Genomic DNA, 18,340 nt, shown 5'->3' with positions numbered 1-18,340 from the left:
AGTACTGCTCTATCTCTTCTCTTTTCCAGCATGCGCACAGAGACACATGAACATGCAATCTAGCCATAAGCTTATCTGAAACTGGCAGGCAAAAGAACATGTTTCATAGCAATAGTCTGGTGCGTGTGTCTGTGTGTGTGTTCTTGTGTGAGCCTGTGTAATGGAATGGCAGTGGTCTTGCTGGCATTAACATGACAGAACAATATTATTATATACTGTATATAGTGAAAGTGCCATGATACATTAAAGCACCACGATTGTTCCCTTCCTCCATTTCTGCTTTCACTATCTCCTTTTTTTTCACCATCTCCCTTTTTGTCTCTCTTTCTCACTTGCAGTCATAGATCACTTTCCCTACCCTGTACAAAAATGTAATCTTGTAGGAGTGTGCCTGTGATAAAGGAAGAGATTTGGTGTTAAACTGAGGGTGGCGTCTACACAAGAGAAAAATGGGAGAAAGTGAGTGTGTATATCATATGCTAGGTTGGGGAGTAACGGAATACATGTAACGGGAATACGTATTTAAAATACAAAATATAAGTAACTGTTTTCCACTACAGTTACAATTTAAATCATTGGTAATTAGAATACAGTTACATTCAAAAAGTATTTTGATTACTGAAGAGATTACTTTGTAGTTTATTGTCATTTGTTTAATTTCATATTTAGTCCTTTCAGATGGAAAACATTTATACATATAAATGATGCGATCCAAAGTGCATTTGAACAGCGGTGAAACACTTTCTTATGATGTGTTACATTCATACGAGCAGACAGAGAAGTAAGTTTGAAGTTTGGAGCAGAAGAAATAGAAATAAAACTTGTGTAAACTGTCAGCTTTACGCCAAGCTAAAATGCTATTTCTAGCCATTTTACATGCACGTTACCAGGTATGATCATATTTTTTTATCCAGAAAATTCACATTGGATCTTAATTTCTTTTTGTCTTACTGTACTGGCAGAGTTTTTATAGTCAAAACAAGTGAACAAATCTACCAGTGCTGAAGAAGTAATCCAAAGTATTGAGAATACATTACTGACCTTGAGTAATCTAACGGAATACGTTACAAATTACATTTTACAGCATGTATTCTGTAATTTGTAGTGGAATACATTGCAAAAGTAACCCTCCCAACCCTGATCATATGTACATGCCATTTCCATCAGAGACCACAGCGTCCCACTTGTGACTGTTATGAATATATTTTCAAACCGGATGAGAGCAGACATCCCAGTAGATTTTGCATTCTACACTGTAAAAAGTGCTAACCTGCAATTGTTATTTCAAGGAGCTATTTCTATACTTTTTATCTACACTTTTTTTTATTTTAACATTTAAAATTTATTTTGTTGGACTAACCTAATGTATTTAGGTTGATTCATTAGTCAAGTTAAATAATATTTTTGACTTTAATAAAACCAGTTAATATAGATGTTACCACATGAAGCACATTTTTATTGTATTGGAAGTGCATATCAGTTACTGTCAGGATCACTAATGACACTGGGCCTCATTCATGAAACACAAGCAGAAAGTTTTTTTTGTGTGTGTGTAAAACATTCATAAAGCCGTTCTCACGTAAATTCTCAGGTTCATGAAAATTTTCAGATGTTCATAATGTTAGTTGGTAAGAACAAAATTTACACCTTCTCCTGACCACGTGTAAATCATGTGTAAGACATCCAAATGTTTTGTGTTCTTTTAAACACACTGCCATGACTACATTTTGATAGAAGTGAAATTATGAAATTAAATAAGTAATGAAAAAAAAAACTAATTAAATGAGTGAAAATAACCTTTAAAAAATTACATCAATTAGATTAGGGAAATTTTTTCCTTTTTTTTTTTTTTTTTTGTTTTTTTTTTTTTTGGTGTTTGCATTTATTTCTTCAAATTATAGTTTATTCCCAACTCTGCTTCATAAATTGTGTATAGTTTTTCCAGCAGAACTGCTTGGCATAGGGCGAAATGTTCATGGAAAATGCAGTTTATGTTTGATTTTCTCAAAAACAAATTATGCCCTCTAACATGACTGGTTGGGCAGTTTTTTCATTTGATATGAACTCTATAATTTATGTTTTACTGTTTTAGTATAGGCATTGATATACTGCATTCAGTTTATAATGTATGGTCAATATTAATGCAGTTAAATATATAAATAAACACATCACGGTCAGGTGCGTACACAAAACAACAGGAAAAAAGAAAAAGCCCACTGTCGTAGTTTACAGCGTTTCGGTCAAAGACCTTCTTCAGGCATTCTATCAATTTCTTTGAAGATTCTTCCAATTGCAAGAGAACGATATTACTGTTACAGTCTTGATTTACTCAAGAAGTTTCTCCAATAATTCTGGCGATGAACTCAACTGAACCAGAGAAGGTTCATTGTGGACATCCTCCTGTCGGCAGGAACTGAAAGATTTTTACACTAAAGCTTCATGTCAAACCATTTTTACTGACCTCTTGGAATGTTTAATTCACAAAAGAGCCTCTGTGGACAACAAAAGTATACGATGACTATAAGTTCCTCACTTTTTTTACATGCGAGTGTTTGCTAAATCAATCTTTTATGATGTGAATGCACTCTATTTTCAGATTAACAATTTTTATTGATTCACATATTTGAACATAGAAATCAACATTATCCCCCACTATTACCCCTCTCCCCCCCAATCCCCAATCCCACCCTGGCCCCCAACAACATCCCAGTGGTCATAAATGATAAAATTTAAAATAAATAAATAAACAAATAAAAAAATATAATAATCACACATCCATAAATGACAGATATCCGCCCCAAGTTAAATTTCCCCAGTCTTCTAAATGACCCTTCTTCAAAGGCCACCACCCTTCACATCTCCGAGCACCACTCCTGAAATGAGGGTGCTCCAGCCGACCTCCGACCCCTTAAAAGTATCTGTCTGGCGATCATGACACTGGTTAAGACCCAACTCATTATGTGTCTATTTTCAATATCGATGACCGCCCCATCGCCCAAAATGATACCCGAGTGCCCAATTCATCACACACCAAACTCTGAATCTTCAACCAAAACTCCTGGATCTTAACACACCCCCAAAAAGACATGGGTTATGTCTCCATCCTCTGATTGGCATCACCAGCAGCTGGGTGTGTCTTTAAGACCAAGCCTATACAATCTAGAGGGGGTCCAACATAACTGATGTAAAATCTTGAATTGCATAAGGTGCACCCTTGCGTCTCTAGATGCAGACTTGACATTTTTTAGAATCCTAGCCCACTCTCCCTCTTCCAATTCCAAGTTTAAATCTTTCTCCCATAATATCTTGAGAGAAGTTGAAGCTCCGTCCCCCCAGACTCTAAATTAGCAGGGAGTAATACACTGATGCCTTTGTATTCAACTTCCTGTTCAATACAAAACCAGGGAGGAAGCGACAAATAAGCCAAATGACAGACCGAACGCATAATAATAAAACAAAATCTTGGGTAGGCCTAGCCCACCTTTGTCAATCAGCTTATGCAGCTTACTGAAATGTCTGGGATGCTTATCATTCCAAATGAAAGACTTCGCTATGCTCTCAAATTGCTTGAAGTAAGAGAGGGGGACATCTACAGGGAGAGACTGTAGCAAGTAGTTGAATTTTAGAATACAATTCATTTTAATAACATTAACCTTCCCAATCATCGATAAATGTAATGAAGCCCACCTGCCCACATCGCTTGAAAAACTTTTTATTAAAGGATCAAAATTAACCCTAACTAAATCAGACAAATTTGCTGGGAGTAAAATACCCAGATACTTAATGCCCTGTTTGGGCCACTGGAAGGCACCCAGCTGGAAAGCCGTTACTGGGCAGTACGCTGTCAGAGCCAAAGCTTCGGATTTAGACCAATTGACTCTGTATCCTGAGAACTTAGAAAAGGACCTAGTGGGGTCGGAGATGAATAATAAAATATAATCTGCGTAAAGCAGAAGCTTATGCGCGATACCTCCCGCCATCACCCCTGGAAAATCATCCTCCTTTCTTATGGCAGCTGCTAATGGTTCCAGGGCAAGACAGAACAATAATGGGGAAAGAGGGCAACCCTGCCGGGTGCCCCTATTCAAAGTAAAATAATCTAAAATTAATCCATTTGTTTGTACTGCCGCTACCGGGTGTCTATAAAGCAACTTAATCCATCCAATAAATGTACTTCCAAACCCATACATTTCCAAAATCTTAAAAAGATAATCCCATTCTACCATATCAAACGTCTTTTCGGCGTCAAGTGAGATGGCAGCGACCCGAGTCTGAACATTCGCTACTGACCACATGATATTGATGAAATGCCTAATACTATCTGAAGAGCTGCGGCCCCAAATAAACCCCACCTGATCTATATGTATAAGAGATGTATAAGAGATGTCATAACTTTAATCGATTAGCCAAAATTTTGTACAATATTTTAACATCTAGCTGGATTAGGGAAATTGGATGGTAACTCCTACACTAGCTTGGATCTTTGTCCTTTTTAAAAATCAGGCTGATCCGGGCTTGTGTCATGGTTGGCGGAAGCTTTCCATTCTTTAATGATTCCGTATAAACTTCTAACAAAAGTGGAGCCAGTTCTGTAGCATAAGATCTAAAAAATTCAGCGGCAAAGCCGTTTGGCCCCGGAGCCCTGCCTGTAGGCAGGGCCTTAATTACCTTGCCAAACTCCTCCAAGTTTATCTCAGAATCAAGATAATTTTTTTGGTCAGTCGTCAATTTAGGGAGTTCTAAAGTTCCACAAAGTTTCTAATATCTTCATCAGTAGACGAAGACGTGGAACCATAGAGATCAAGATAGAATTCTTTAAAAGTATTTTTAATATCAATGGACGGGGTAAATATTTCACCACCAGCAGATTTCACTGAGGGAATGGTAGAAAAAGACTCTCTCTGTTTTAGAGAGCCAAAAGCTTCCCTGCTTTGTACCCCGACTCAAATTATGACTGAATAGCCAAAACTCCACCTTCCGTGACAAAATAGTATTATGTCTGTATTTCAAATGGGTCAATTCTCTGAGGCCATCAGGTGACATTCGGTGCTTCAGCTCTGCCTCGGCACTTTTAATATTCACTTCCAACTCCACGAGTTCTCGTGCTTTAAATTTTTTGATGAATGAGGCACACAGTATGATCCTACTCCTAAGAACCGCCTTAAGTGCCTCCCAAGCCATGCCCACAGAGGATACTGAGGACCAGTTGGTCTCCATATAAACATTGATTTCAGCCTTTAACATTTGTTGGAAATCAGGATTTTGCAAAAGGGATACAATAAAGCACCAACTATATGATTTATTTTTCTCTATATGTGGCAACACCTCTAAACACACCAGGGTGTGATCTGAGACTAAGATGTTTCCAATTGATAAATCAACAACAGGTGAAACGAGGGACTTCTATTCTAGAATAAATCTTATGGACTGATGAAAAAAATGGTGTTCAGATGGGTTCAAAAGTCTCCAAATATCTGCAAGACCAAGATTTTTACACATCCTGAGAAGCGTCAGTGTTGCTCAAGGGGGCTTACACACATTTGCTTCACTATGATCAAGGACTGAGTCCATCAAAAGATTAAAGTCTCCTCCCAATATTATATCATGAGGGGTGCCAGCAGTTTGCAACATCCCTTCAAGATCTATAAAAAAGCCCTGATCATCAGCGTTAGGCACGTAAATATTATTGTACATTAGAAAAAAAAACATTTCCTAAACAAAGGCAGTGTAATTTGTGAATTAAATTTGGATCATTAAACTTGATTTAATCTAATATATATATATTGGACAAAATCTCACTTTATGCAGGACAAATATTTTTTTATTTGTTAAATCCATGGTTAAACCTTGCTGTACATATAAAGAGTGCATGCACAAGACATGATCGTTTGATGCATATAAAGTCCAGATTCACTTTATAATGCTTTAAAAATATCAAGGAAAAACAAAGGGGGCACATGGTATCTACTAATATAATAATTATTATATAAATAACCACAGTCCTTTAGATTGCATATGATTCGTACATATAAAATTGTAGGGAATATTAATAAAGCAACAACACTGAAAAAGAGAAAAACATTCACTGCTGTTTTCTGGATAACTTAATACACCCTTTAAAACTGAACACAAAATTAGGATGATAAATTGCTCATTTTAATTTACAGACCCAAAGTCTGATAGCATTATATCAGAAACCTATTAATGTATCGAATCTACAGTATAATCATTCCGTGGAGACAACTGAAAAACAATTATGAATTTCACTTTTACCTGCAATATTTTTCCTGGTATCAGTCCATGTTTTCATTATTGCCATAAAGGACTCAAACAAACTTTAAAGCTGAAAAGATTGTAGTTTTCTGGGTCGGTTGTCTCTCTCAGGTCCAGTTTAAACTGAAAAGCGCAAATTTGCACGTATGCATATTTGATAAAACATATGTTTTATCACTTGTAGAGGCTTGTTTGATGACTTAATTTAGAACTGAAATTTTTTAAGCCATTATTTGAAGATGTTCAATGACATATGTGCTAACAGAGAAATATTTGACTGATTTCAAATGATAAGGAAGGTCTGGTTGACCCAGTTATCTAACAGCAGTTGTAAACCAGTCCAAAATAAACAGCGAGATTTTATATACAAAAACACAACAATACAATCACATAATTTCCGATGTGTACGTTACTAATCATTTGATAATTTAATAAATGTCAGCCTATAGTCTATATTTCACCCAGAGGGGCACCTCAGCCCGTGTGGGCAAAGGGGTAGTTGCTTGGGCCACTGTAGCTACACCCTTTGTGCGTTTGGAACCAAGTATACTACAGAGAAATTTAATGTCGGAGCGGGATTTGAGCGAACGCTTTTTTACCGGTGAGTGTGAGCGGTACTTGAGCGGAGCGTCCGCTTGGGCCGTGAGCGGCCGAGCGGAGCGCACGTGCATGGAGCGGGTTATTGAGCGGAGTGTCACACCGCTCCGCTTCGCTCACATGCTCTGGAACCAACACAAATAGAAACAAAAAGTCACCCAGCTTCAGTCAAGTGAATGTTCAGTGAATCAGGCCCACTCAGCTGTTACATGAAGCTCACCAAATGGCTTACTCACCCCATTGTCTCTATGAAGGACAGTGCTTGCTGTGGGCATGTAAATATATTGTGGCCATCCTGAGTATCTATTCTCAATTTGGCCGGAAACATCAGTGCAAAAGCGAACTTCCATTGATGTAAGAGTTTCTTGCATTCCTTGAATCGATCACATTTCTCTCTTGTTGAATTTGCAAAAACTGGGAACAAGAAAATGTTGTGGTTTTTCCAAGAAAGCCTTCCTTTACTCCTCGCCTCGCGTAACACAAGAGCTTTATCGGATGATCTCAGAAATTTGGCGAGAATTGATTGGGGCCTGTCTCCTTCCATGGATTTCTGAGGCGGAACTATGTGAGCTCGCTCAATTTCCAGCTTATGGACTGTTATGTTGAGCAGACTTGGATAGAGCTCGTCTAGGAATTTTACCATATCTCAGCCTTCCTCATGCTCAGGAATTCCAACAATTCGGATGTTGTTTCGCCGATTACAATTCTCAAGGTCTTCCAGCTTTTCCCAAACGTGTTCCAAATCTGCAAGCGGGTTAGCAGCTAATTCCATCTCCGATGACTCCAGATAATCAATCCGTTTCTCAACGTCCCCGATTCTTGTAACCAACTCAGAGAATTTCATCTCCATGGCAGTGATCGATCGACGTATTACAGCAAGATCCTCCAAGTCCACCATGACCTTCGCCAGCATTACAGACATGCTGGACAGCTGACGTTGAATCTCTCCCCCTGCACCGTCCAAACTGAGTCCCTGGTCTGAGGCCCTGTCTGGGGTGTCAGCTTGAGCATGTAAGTGTCTTTTAATATGTCCAGAGCCTGAGGATTTTTAATTCTTTGACATGTTGATTTCATAGAACAGTTATGTAGCAGGGTATATCGAATCTCACAAGTTTAAGACACCAAAAGAAATAAAAACTAGCAAAGTGCGCAGAGCTCGCCGTTTACACGTCCAGTGACACCATGCGACCACCGTGAATGCACTCTATTAAAAAAAAAAAAAAAAAACTTGTATTATTGTTCACATGTATATGTTAAAAGCTTCCTGTTCTCATTTACTAGCGAGTCTGAAGCCTTCCTAATATGACGTTTTCATGGGCATGGATTATGTATGAACATGCATGTGTGCTCTATTATGAATGTTTGAAATTCACTAACATACAAACGTTTAACCAACAAATCTGAGGTGTACGCAGCGTTTGTGAATCCGAATGAAAGTTTTCATGAAGCTCCATTTAACGCATAAATTACTCCAAATTCACTCACACACTTACGAAAGTTTCATGAATGAGGCCCAGTAAGTGTACAGTAGTATAATCTGTTTTCTAAGAGCCATGTTTCAAAAGTACTTTCTCTCTTGTGATATGAGACACAATGAATGATTGATTATGTCAAAAATGGTCATTAAATGAATTAATTTATTAATCACTTAATAAAATTATTAAATTGAAGTCAGCGGATGAGATACGGATGAGTTTGTTTTAAATGCTTAGAGAAAATTGGGTCTCATAAAAGAGCACCAAAAATGCCCCTGAACATCAAGTCCAGGGCCAAATATTGCCCCTTAATAAAAAGTTAATTTCTAACACTGCTTCTAAACACACTAAAAATCATGTAAGTGTGTCAGAGGAGTTAAAGTCCCGTTGGGCCCACATGGACCACTGAGAGGTACACTATATTGCCAAAAGTATTCGCTCACCCATCCAAATAATTGAATTCGGGTGTTCCAATCACTTCCATGGCCACAGGTGTATAAAATGAAGCACCTAAGCATGCAGACTGCTTCTACAAACATTTGTGAAAGAATGGGCCGCTCTCAGGAGCTCAGTGAATTCCAGCGTGGTACTGTGATAGGATGCCACCTGTGCAACAAGTCCAGTCGTGAAATTTCCTCGCTACTAAATATTCCACAGTCAGCTGTCAGTGGTATTATAACAAAGTGGAAGCGATTGGGAATGACAGCAACTCAGCCACGACGTGGTAGGCCACGTAAAATGACAGAGCGGGGTCAGCGGATGCTGAGGCGCATAGTGCGCAGAGGTCGCCAACTTTCTGCAGAGTCAATCGCTACAGACCTCCAAAGTTCATGTGGCCTTCAGAGTAGCTCAAGAACAGTGCGTAGAGAGCTTCATGGAATGGGTTTCCATGGCCGAGCAGCTGCATCCAAGCCATACATCACCAAGTGCAATGCAAAGCGTCGGATGCAGTGGTGTAAAGCACGCCGCCACTGGACACTAGAGCAGTGGAGACGCGTTCTCTGGAGTGACAAATCACACTTCTCCATCTGGCAATCTGATGGACGAGTCTGGGTTTGGCGGTTGCCAGGAAAACGGTACTTGTCTGTCTGCATTGTGCCAACTGTGAAGTTTGGTGGAGGGGGGATTATGGTGTGGGGTTGTTTTTCAGGAGCTGGGCTTGGCCCCTTAGTTCCAGTGAAAGGAACTCTGAATGCTTCAGCATACCAAGAGATTTTGGACAATTCCATGCTCCCAAATTTGTGGGAACAGTTTGGGGATGGCCCCTTCCTGTTCCAACATGACTGCGCACAAGTGCACAAAGCAAGGTCCATAAAGACATGGATGAGCGAGTTTGGTGTGGAAGAAGTTGACTGGCCTGCACAGAGTCCTGACCTCAACCCGATAGAGCACCTTTGGGATGAATTAGAGCGAAGACTGCAAGCCAGGCCTTCTCGTCCAACATCAGTGTCTGACCTCACAAATGCGCTTCTGGAAGAATGGTCAAAAATTCCCATAAACACACTCCTAAACCTTGTGGAAAGCCTTCCCAGAAGAGTTGAAGCTGTTATAGCTGCAAAGGGTGGGCCGACGTCATATTAAACCCTATGGATTAAGAATGGGATGTCACTTAAGTTCATATGCATCTAAAGGCAGATGAGCGAATACTTTTGGCAATATAGTGTATGTAAGTGGAGGGTAGGGGTGGAACACAAGGCTGTTCTCTTCTGTTTTTAGCAGGCTGTGCCCTTGTGGCCAATGAGTGCACAAGGGAATAAGGATTTCAGTTTGTCATTTGGATAAAATGTTTTGGCAATGTAATTGTTTTGCTTTGCAGTCAGTTTCACAACTTGTTGGACCTGGCATCAGCTGGGCTTCCCTGCCTCTAAGGTTTAACACCTATTTAATTTTAAAGTAGGAGTGCTAGACTGCATGTGGAGCCATATAAACAGTACTGTGCAAAAGTCTTAGGCACATAAGATGTTTCATAAAACATTTGTCTTAAGATGGTTATTTATATCTTCAGATTTAGTGTGTCAATAGGAAATATGCATTTTAGGCTCCCAAATATTCCTTTTGCAAATAGAATAGAATAGAAGAACAGGGAGCCCTGCAACAGATGGCATGGCCCCCAAAGAGCACAGAACATTGAGTCAGTCTGTGATTACCTGAAGAGACAGAAGCAATTGAGACAGCCTAAATAGACAGAAGAAATGTGGTGAATTCTCCAAGAAGCTTGGAACATCCTATCTGGCAACTGTGTCCAGGTGTACCTAAGGGCGTACTCACACTGGGCCCGGTTGCCTTGTACCGTGCCCAAGCACGATTGTCCCCCCCTCCCCACTCCCCCGCTGGCCTGCACTGACATTGCACTTAGCGTTCCGGGCCTGAGCACGCTTGCGTCATTACGATGTGACTTTTTGTTTTGAAGAAAACAGGTCGCTCTCGCACAGCACAATGGAGTCCATCATTGTAAAGTTACTTACTTTGTGGCTTATTTTGAGTCGTTTGGGGCGCGGTGACACACAGCTCTCTCACATGCCTAATTGTCATCAGCATTGTCCCACTGGAATTTATCCTTTTCGTCCGACGAGCTGCCAAATTTACGGAGTTGCACCCTGTGCCTTCAGATACTGAACCCGCAGCTTTTTCATGAAGGCAGCTTTTTCATGAAGATAGTCACAAATTTTACCAAATATCTCATTGTTCTTGTGTGTTCTTGTGTGTTGTATCCAGTTGTTCCTGTTTCCAGTAAACACTGCACCTATGCTGTAGACCAAAGTGATCCCTTTGCCCAGTCGCATCATTGACGTCATGTTTCAGTCACGGTTAGCGAGCACACTAGATGCGTACCGTGCCTGAGTCAACTGAACCGTGCCCAAGCCCACCTCTTCAAGCGGGCCAAGGCATGGTTTAGCGTACCGTGCTGGGCACGGTACGGACTACGGAGCAATCACTCTAGTCAAATGAACTGGACTTTGGGGGTCAAACATGCTCAGGCACAATACAGATTGCCTAGTGTGAGTACACTCTAAGAGAATTGGTGCTGATTTGAAGGCAAAGGTGGTCACACCAAATATTGATTAAAACTTGACTTCTGGGTAGATGACCAGCGGACTGGGATGTTGATGTAGACTAGCGGGAGGCTGGTGTTCGGAAAAGACTGAAGAAAAAAAAAATCTCCTGAGCCAGTAGAAGAGGCTTGTAAAAACAAATACGCTGCAACTCTAACGGACTCCTGCGAGAAGGACAGAGGCCAATGACACTGCGACTGTAGATTGAAGCACATCCAGCACTGTACCTCTCATTCACCGATTTATTGGTCTGTGTGTCTGGTTCAATAAGCTTTATTATCATCCTCTCTGCTTCCGCATTGTGTGCTGTAGAGATACTTCATCCAAGATGCCTCAGTTAAAGGGATATTTCACCCAAAAATGAAATTCTGTCATCATTTACTCTCCCTCATGTTGTTCCAAACCCTGTTATCAGGGTTACAAACTGAATGGTGACTGAGGCTGTCCTTCTGCTTAACATCTCTTTTGTGTTCCACAGAAGAAAGTAAAACGGCTTTGAAATGATGACAGAAGTTTCATTTTTTTATGTGAACTATCCTTTTAAGATTTTGTGACAAATATTGTGTAAATTGAGCAAAGTGGTGATAACAATCATAGTGAATGTGAAACACCTGTTCAGTAAGATACAGGCAGGCTGGTGGAAGAGCGGCTGTGTTACAGGAAAAGCAGAGGAGGCCTGATCGTTACTAAGAGGAGGAAGAAGTGAGATCTTGTCCCATATATCTCCTCATTTTCTTAATACTAAATTTAGAGATGTAGTAAGTAGAGGGAGGGAAACAGAGGGGACAGATTGGAGGTGTGTGCATGGGTGCCAAAAGAGTTCTCATGTGAAAAGAAGCTTTTGCACTGACTCTCAGGCAAACTCAGTTACAAATGAACATTATCATTACAGGGAACACAAAGGTAATTGATACCTTTAAGGAACTGATATACACAAGCCCATTTTAGAAGAAAAAGCTTGCGGTTAAAAGGAAAGTATCCAGAGAAAACCAATAAGAGTCAATCAATGTGTGTTACACAGAGGGCTGCCAGGGTCTATGTGTCCCTTGAGGGTGTGCTTCAAATGTGTTTGAAATGAATAAATCAAAAGTTGCGAAGGAAGCAAGGAGTAATATTAATCTGCCAATGCACGCAAGCGTTGGGAGCGACACACTTTTCAAGTTGTTTCAGAGGTCCCTAGAGTTCTGACATCCAAGGTTATTTTTGGCACCACTATTCACCATTCAGTGTCACTAACTGTTTACAAACACCTGGTGGGTAGACAGTACTACACGAGGGATTGGGGGGGGGGGGGGGTCATTTTTGCTGTTGAGAAATCCAAAAGATTTCAATACCAAAATTTAAATCAATAGTGGTACCTCTTTACAATAAAGTTGTATTTGTTACCATTAGTAGTAAATGCATTAAGTATCATGAAATAACAATGAACAATATTTTTTACTCATTAATCTGGGTTAATGTTAATTTGTGAAAAAACTACAATTGTTCATCATTAGTTCATGTTAGTTCATAATGCATTAAATAATGTTAACATATACAACTTTTCATTTAAAAAAATGTATTAGTATATGTTGAAATTAACATTAATCAAGATTAATAAATGCTGTAAAAGTATTGTTCATTGTTAATGTTAATTAATGTAGTTAACTTATGTTAACAAATATAACTTTATGTTAACTCAATAGTTTTATATTTTTCCATAGATTTAATGCAATTACATCACTCCCAATGATGCTTCATGGGATTTTAGTTCATTCCCTCATTAAAGACGTCAAGTACACAATCTGGAAACCTTGTCTTTTTGTCCAATTTTCAAATACATTTTTGCTTAAAGCTGAAGTGTGTAACTTTTTCAGTGTTAAAATACTTTCTTCTAACCCAGCTTAATAAGCAGAAACAATTATAAGTAAGCCATTCATAGGTTCATTTTCTCGAAAACTGTAAACACTGTGTCGCTTTGAAAATTGCTCTTTTTTTTCTTTTAGTGACCCACTTAGATCCGCCCCAACAACATTAACAACCAATGGTGTGAGTCGGGGGTGGGGCTATCTCTTTGTTCGATCAATGGCAGATAGGGGCATATTCAGAAAACTGTTTTGAAAACAAAGTTTATTTTTGCAATTCCCGTTTGGCGGCGCAGAAATTACATCAGCTTTAAAATAAAAGTTTGTAATGTTGTGATTTTCCTCAAAGCTGGTTGGTTTGGTTCATGGCTTAGAGTGTTTAATGAAGGATTTTATGAAATCCATATGGAAAACATGAATGATAAAAATACTTCCGGAAACTAAGAATAAGTAGGCAGTCACTGTTGCCCTTTATTTCCAATATATCTGTAATTATTTGCCGATATTTGCTGGTATTCTACACCTAAAAGAGATATAGCTTACGTGCTGGGACATTAATATTAGTAAGATGAACTCAGCATGTCACAAACGCCGTTATTGTAAGGTCACTTACTTTGATTAGAAAAGAAGCACTGGCAAGAGACTGTCAGTGCATCTTCCCTTTTAGTTATTGCAAAAGCTGTGTTAACCTCAGAGGAAACACTCTTTCATGTGGTCGCAACAAAGTATTGTGCCTTCCTGCACTGGACAGCACCGACATCACAGCAGTACATTACAGGTGTACAGTATGCAGCTCTGTGATGCCTAAAAATGCTGTCTAGATAGGGAGCTCTTATGTTAAGAGACAGCCATTGACCCTAAGGTGATACTAAAACATACAGAAAAATAAATCAGTTACTTAATGACACAAGTATTGTTTCATGACAAACAGAGAGCCACATTATTAAATAGGCTATATTCCAGATCGTCTACCTGAAGCGAGGTAAATTGTGACTTTAATTAAAGGCTTTCTGCAAATATATTTAAGCGTAGGAGCAAAATACAGAGAGCAGAGCAAGGCGGGATTATTTTGACTATGGGCTGTTGCTAAGAAACGCTGCTAGAGCTCCGTAGTTCATTTAATATTTGTTCATCCTTATCTAATGGGATTTTGCACGTGAATGACTATGCACCCGCAGGTTGTTAATCCATCCACTCATATAACATGTGCTGATGCTGAACAACAGTAAAGCAATTCTATCATCTTGCATAGCATTCAATTGCTCATCAAGCAACTGTTGTTAAAAACTTTTTATTTTGAGTTCTTTATTACCTTTTCAATATTAACCTGGCCGACAACTTAAGGGCCATAATGTAAAGTGCGTGTTGGTTGTAGCTGCTGATGACGCACTTACTGCTCTGTTTAATGACACATAAATTACGATGTGGAGACAATTATCTATCAGAAAGATACAGTTTAACAAGGTTGTTAAAATAAGTGATAAGTGTTATCCTTTAATTTGTCCACTGAGGAGTCAGGGTTTGCCTTCAGGATACATAAGGCCTTTAAAGTACAATCAAGCTACGCAGTATTTCATATAAAAATTTAGATGTTTGCATATAAGCCTATTATTCTTGGGGTGCTAACCCCAAATCCTCAAATGCCCTCAGACAGATTTCTCTAATGTTGCATCTGTTCAACTATGTAGGTGACTGGATCATCTGTTTTGAACCAGATATTTATCCAAAGATCATATAGGGTGACACTCAGATTCAGCTTTCAGTCCTGCCTCAATAAATTAAAATAGATACTCAATTGTACTGTTTTATTAAGTGCTTTTACCAGGTAGCCGAATCAAGGTACTTCAAATGTAAATTGAATCAGTTTAATCAGCTTTAACCAATTTAAGTTAAAAATCTAGATTATAAGCAGCTTGCATATATCTGCATATTTTCAGTTTAAAAAGACGAACCTTGACCAACACCAAGGCACATATTCACACGTAAATGCACACTTCTTGCGGCTCTGCCTCTGTTGCCCAGTTGTTCGGTTGCTCTGCAGCAGAAATGAGCACGCAGTCAGCTACTATGAGACGCCGCAGTGTTACGCTATAGCACAGCAAGAGAAAGGGACACAGAGGTTGTAAGTGATGATTAGAAATCCGGCACAAGGCCCTGCACCTATACAGCAGCCCACTAATACTAACACCATGCGTGTCACGGTTGATAAAAGACCTCCATTCAATGACAACGCAGCAAAACGATGACAGCATTTCTCCCTCCCCTGTGAGAATTGCTGGGTAACTTACACTTGCAGACACTTCAAACATACCAAGAGCAATTTTATAATCAAATTCGCCCCAAACTACACTCAAGATGCAACAGAAAACTAATAAGTAAAAAGGAATGCTGGGCAAGTCTGTATCGACTGCTCATGACTATGATCTATTGACCCAGATCAAGCTTGAGGGAGATAAATATCTTAAATAACCAGCCTGCGCTGATAAAGGAGATAAATGATCGCTGTTCACTTGGTTGTGAATGACGTTCCAAGAGGCAAAAGGTGAATGAACTTTCAATGTGCCCAAGCAGAAACACCTCTTTACACACAAGGTTCACAGAGCGACTTTGTTTTCTTAAAAGGGCTTTATGTGTCATATAATGACAGAGATTATTTTCTGACAGGACAAAATAGATAGGATCATGCCTTAGTAGTCAGTAAGCTTGAAATGAAAAGGGAAAAAGTTTGGTACATGGTGCTATACACTTACTGGACTGCAGTCTGTGTACAAACTATGAATTAATGTGAATTTATTATTCTCATTGTCACCTAAAAAAAAAAATATTTATGCAGAAATGGAGCTAAGGTCATTTTTAGTAGGCTACGTTGAAGAAATGTGGTACACAGAGAAAACTTTCTAAATTAAGCTTTAGATCTGGATGTGAAAGAGAGTATAGTGTGCAGTGACTATCAGGTGACTGTGGTGCCAGTGACATACGGAGCTTGGGCTGAGTAAGCAGGAAAGTGATTCAGTTAAAGACAAAACCCATGGGAAAATCGGTTCCTGGGACACCGTGGAGATCCTGCACTGGCAAAAAGGGGATACATACTGAAGCACAGCCACCAGTGACTTGCTTTTCAATGATTAATGATAAGCTTTATAATTTTTGAATAGCTGGACCGAGTTAGTTGTATTTGCCTTACAAACAGTGTTGGGTAAGTCACTAAAAAGTCAATACACTACAAATTACTAACTACTTCTCTAAAATTATAATCAGATTACTTTACTGTTTACTTAATTGAAAAAGTAATCACATTACTAATTAATTTACTTTTAAGTTACATTCTAAAACACTTATCACAAAAATGTTTTGTTTTTCCGCTCAACAAATTCAAATGTCTATTTTCTCCTTGTTCATTGTTGCACACCCTTCAGCTGTTACAGAAATGCAAACAGACGTGCATATGAGCAAATGACTTCCCATTTTAATTGTATTACACATAAATAATATATTTTTAGAAATATTTGTAACCCAAGTAATGTATTCTGATTTCAAGAATAATAAAAAAATGTGTTACACTACTTTTTGTGCCTAAAAATAATTAGATTACAGTAACTAATTGCTTTGTAATCCACTTACACCCAACACTTTATCATCATATGCAGTCATGTATGTTCCAGCAAAGCAAGAACAGGAGTAGGCCTATGATATTTTTGAGGGAAAAAAATACTTATTAAACATTCAAGATTTGCAATAGTTCAATAGTGAATCTCTGGTTCAATACAGTACTCCCCTAAGTAAATGCTCTGATGACGTTCAAAATCGTAAGGGTCTGCCAGGTACAGTTCTTTAGTAGCCTATAGGTAACCGCTAAACGGACACACATATGACCAGTGCACAAGGTTGGGGAGTAACGGAATACATTTAACGGGATTACGTATTTAAAATACAAAATATAAGTAACTGTATTCCACTACAGTTACAGTTTAAATCATTGGTATTTAGAATACAGTTACATTCAAAAAGTATTTTGATTACTGAAGAGATTACTTTGTATTTTATTGTCATTTGTTTCATTTAATATTTAGTCCTTTCAGATGGAAAAATGTATACATATAAATGATGCGATCCAAAGTGCATTTGAACAGCGGTGAAACACTTTCTTATGATGTGTTACATTCATACGAGCAGACAGAGAATTAAGTTTGAAGTAAGTTTGGAGCAGAAGAAATAGAAATAAACCTTGTGTAAATTGTCAGCTTTACGCTAATCTAAAATGCTATTTCTAGCCATTTTACATGCACGTTACCAGGCACGATCATATTTTTTATCAAGAAAATTCATGTTGGATCATAATTTCTTTTTTTCTAGTAAGCCCTTTGATATTAGGGCAAAAATCTTATTCTTGATCATTTTTATATTGTTTTCTTGTAAAAATATCTAAAAATCCTTAAAACAAGATCAGTTTGATCTTGTTTTAGAAACAACATAGCACAAGATATTTAGGTTTTTCAGAGAATGTATTTTTAACATGTGTATTCTGTCTTACTGTACTGGCAGAGTTTTTATAGTCAAAACAAGTGAAAAAATCTAAAAGTAATCCAAAGTATTTAGAATACATTACTGACCTTGAGTAATTTAACGGAATACGTTACAAATGACATTTTACAGCATGTATTCTGTAATCTGTAGTTGAATACATTTCAAAAGTAACCCTCCCAACCCTGCCTGTGCAATGACTATACGTCAATTCATGGCCTATAATTAAAAGTAGATACCTATATAGGGAACTGCATAACAAAGTTCTTTACAATTTGAAAGTAACTTTTTATAACAAATAAAACAAGGCTTGCGTTCGGTGTGTTCTTTTCTGTGGCCACAATTCCAAATGGTCAGTAGGCTACATAACGATATTTCTTGATAAAACAAAAATTCACAGCATGACCATAAAGAAAACATTGCTGGTGCGTGTCGAGGCAGGGAGTGAAAAGAGAGGAGTCACTAATCGAGACTGAATGCTGCTAGTGCTGAAAAGGACAAAATCGAGCTACTGGAGTCTTTACAGGACGACAGAGAAAGGTTTTAACCGAGCGCGAGAAAGTGTGCATGCTGCGAA

At 38.6% G+C, this 18,340-nt stretch overlaps 1 protein-coding gene across 6 annotated transcripts in view; it reads right to left on the bottom strand.

The window, feature by feature from the left end:
* Positions 1–18,340, bottom strand: part of LOC127451347 (potassium voltage-gated channel subfamily C member 1-like) — a 143,737-nt gene that overhangs the window by 114,810 nt on the left and 10,587 nt on the right. The gene's annotated exons all lie outside the window — the stretch shown is intronic.

The sequence above is a fragment of the Myxocyprinus asiaticus genome, chromosome 14, assembly GCF_019703515.2.
Source record: "Myxocyprinus asiaticus isolate MX2 ecotype Aquarium Trade chromosome 14, UBuf_Myxa_2, whole genome shotgun sequence".
Lineage (NCBI taxonomy): Eukaryota > Metazoa > Chordata > Actinopteri > Cypriniformes > Catostomidae > Myxocyprinus > Myxocyprinus asiaticus.
This window is presented reverse-complemented; position numbering and strand designations above follow the sequence as displayed.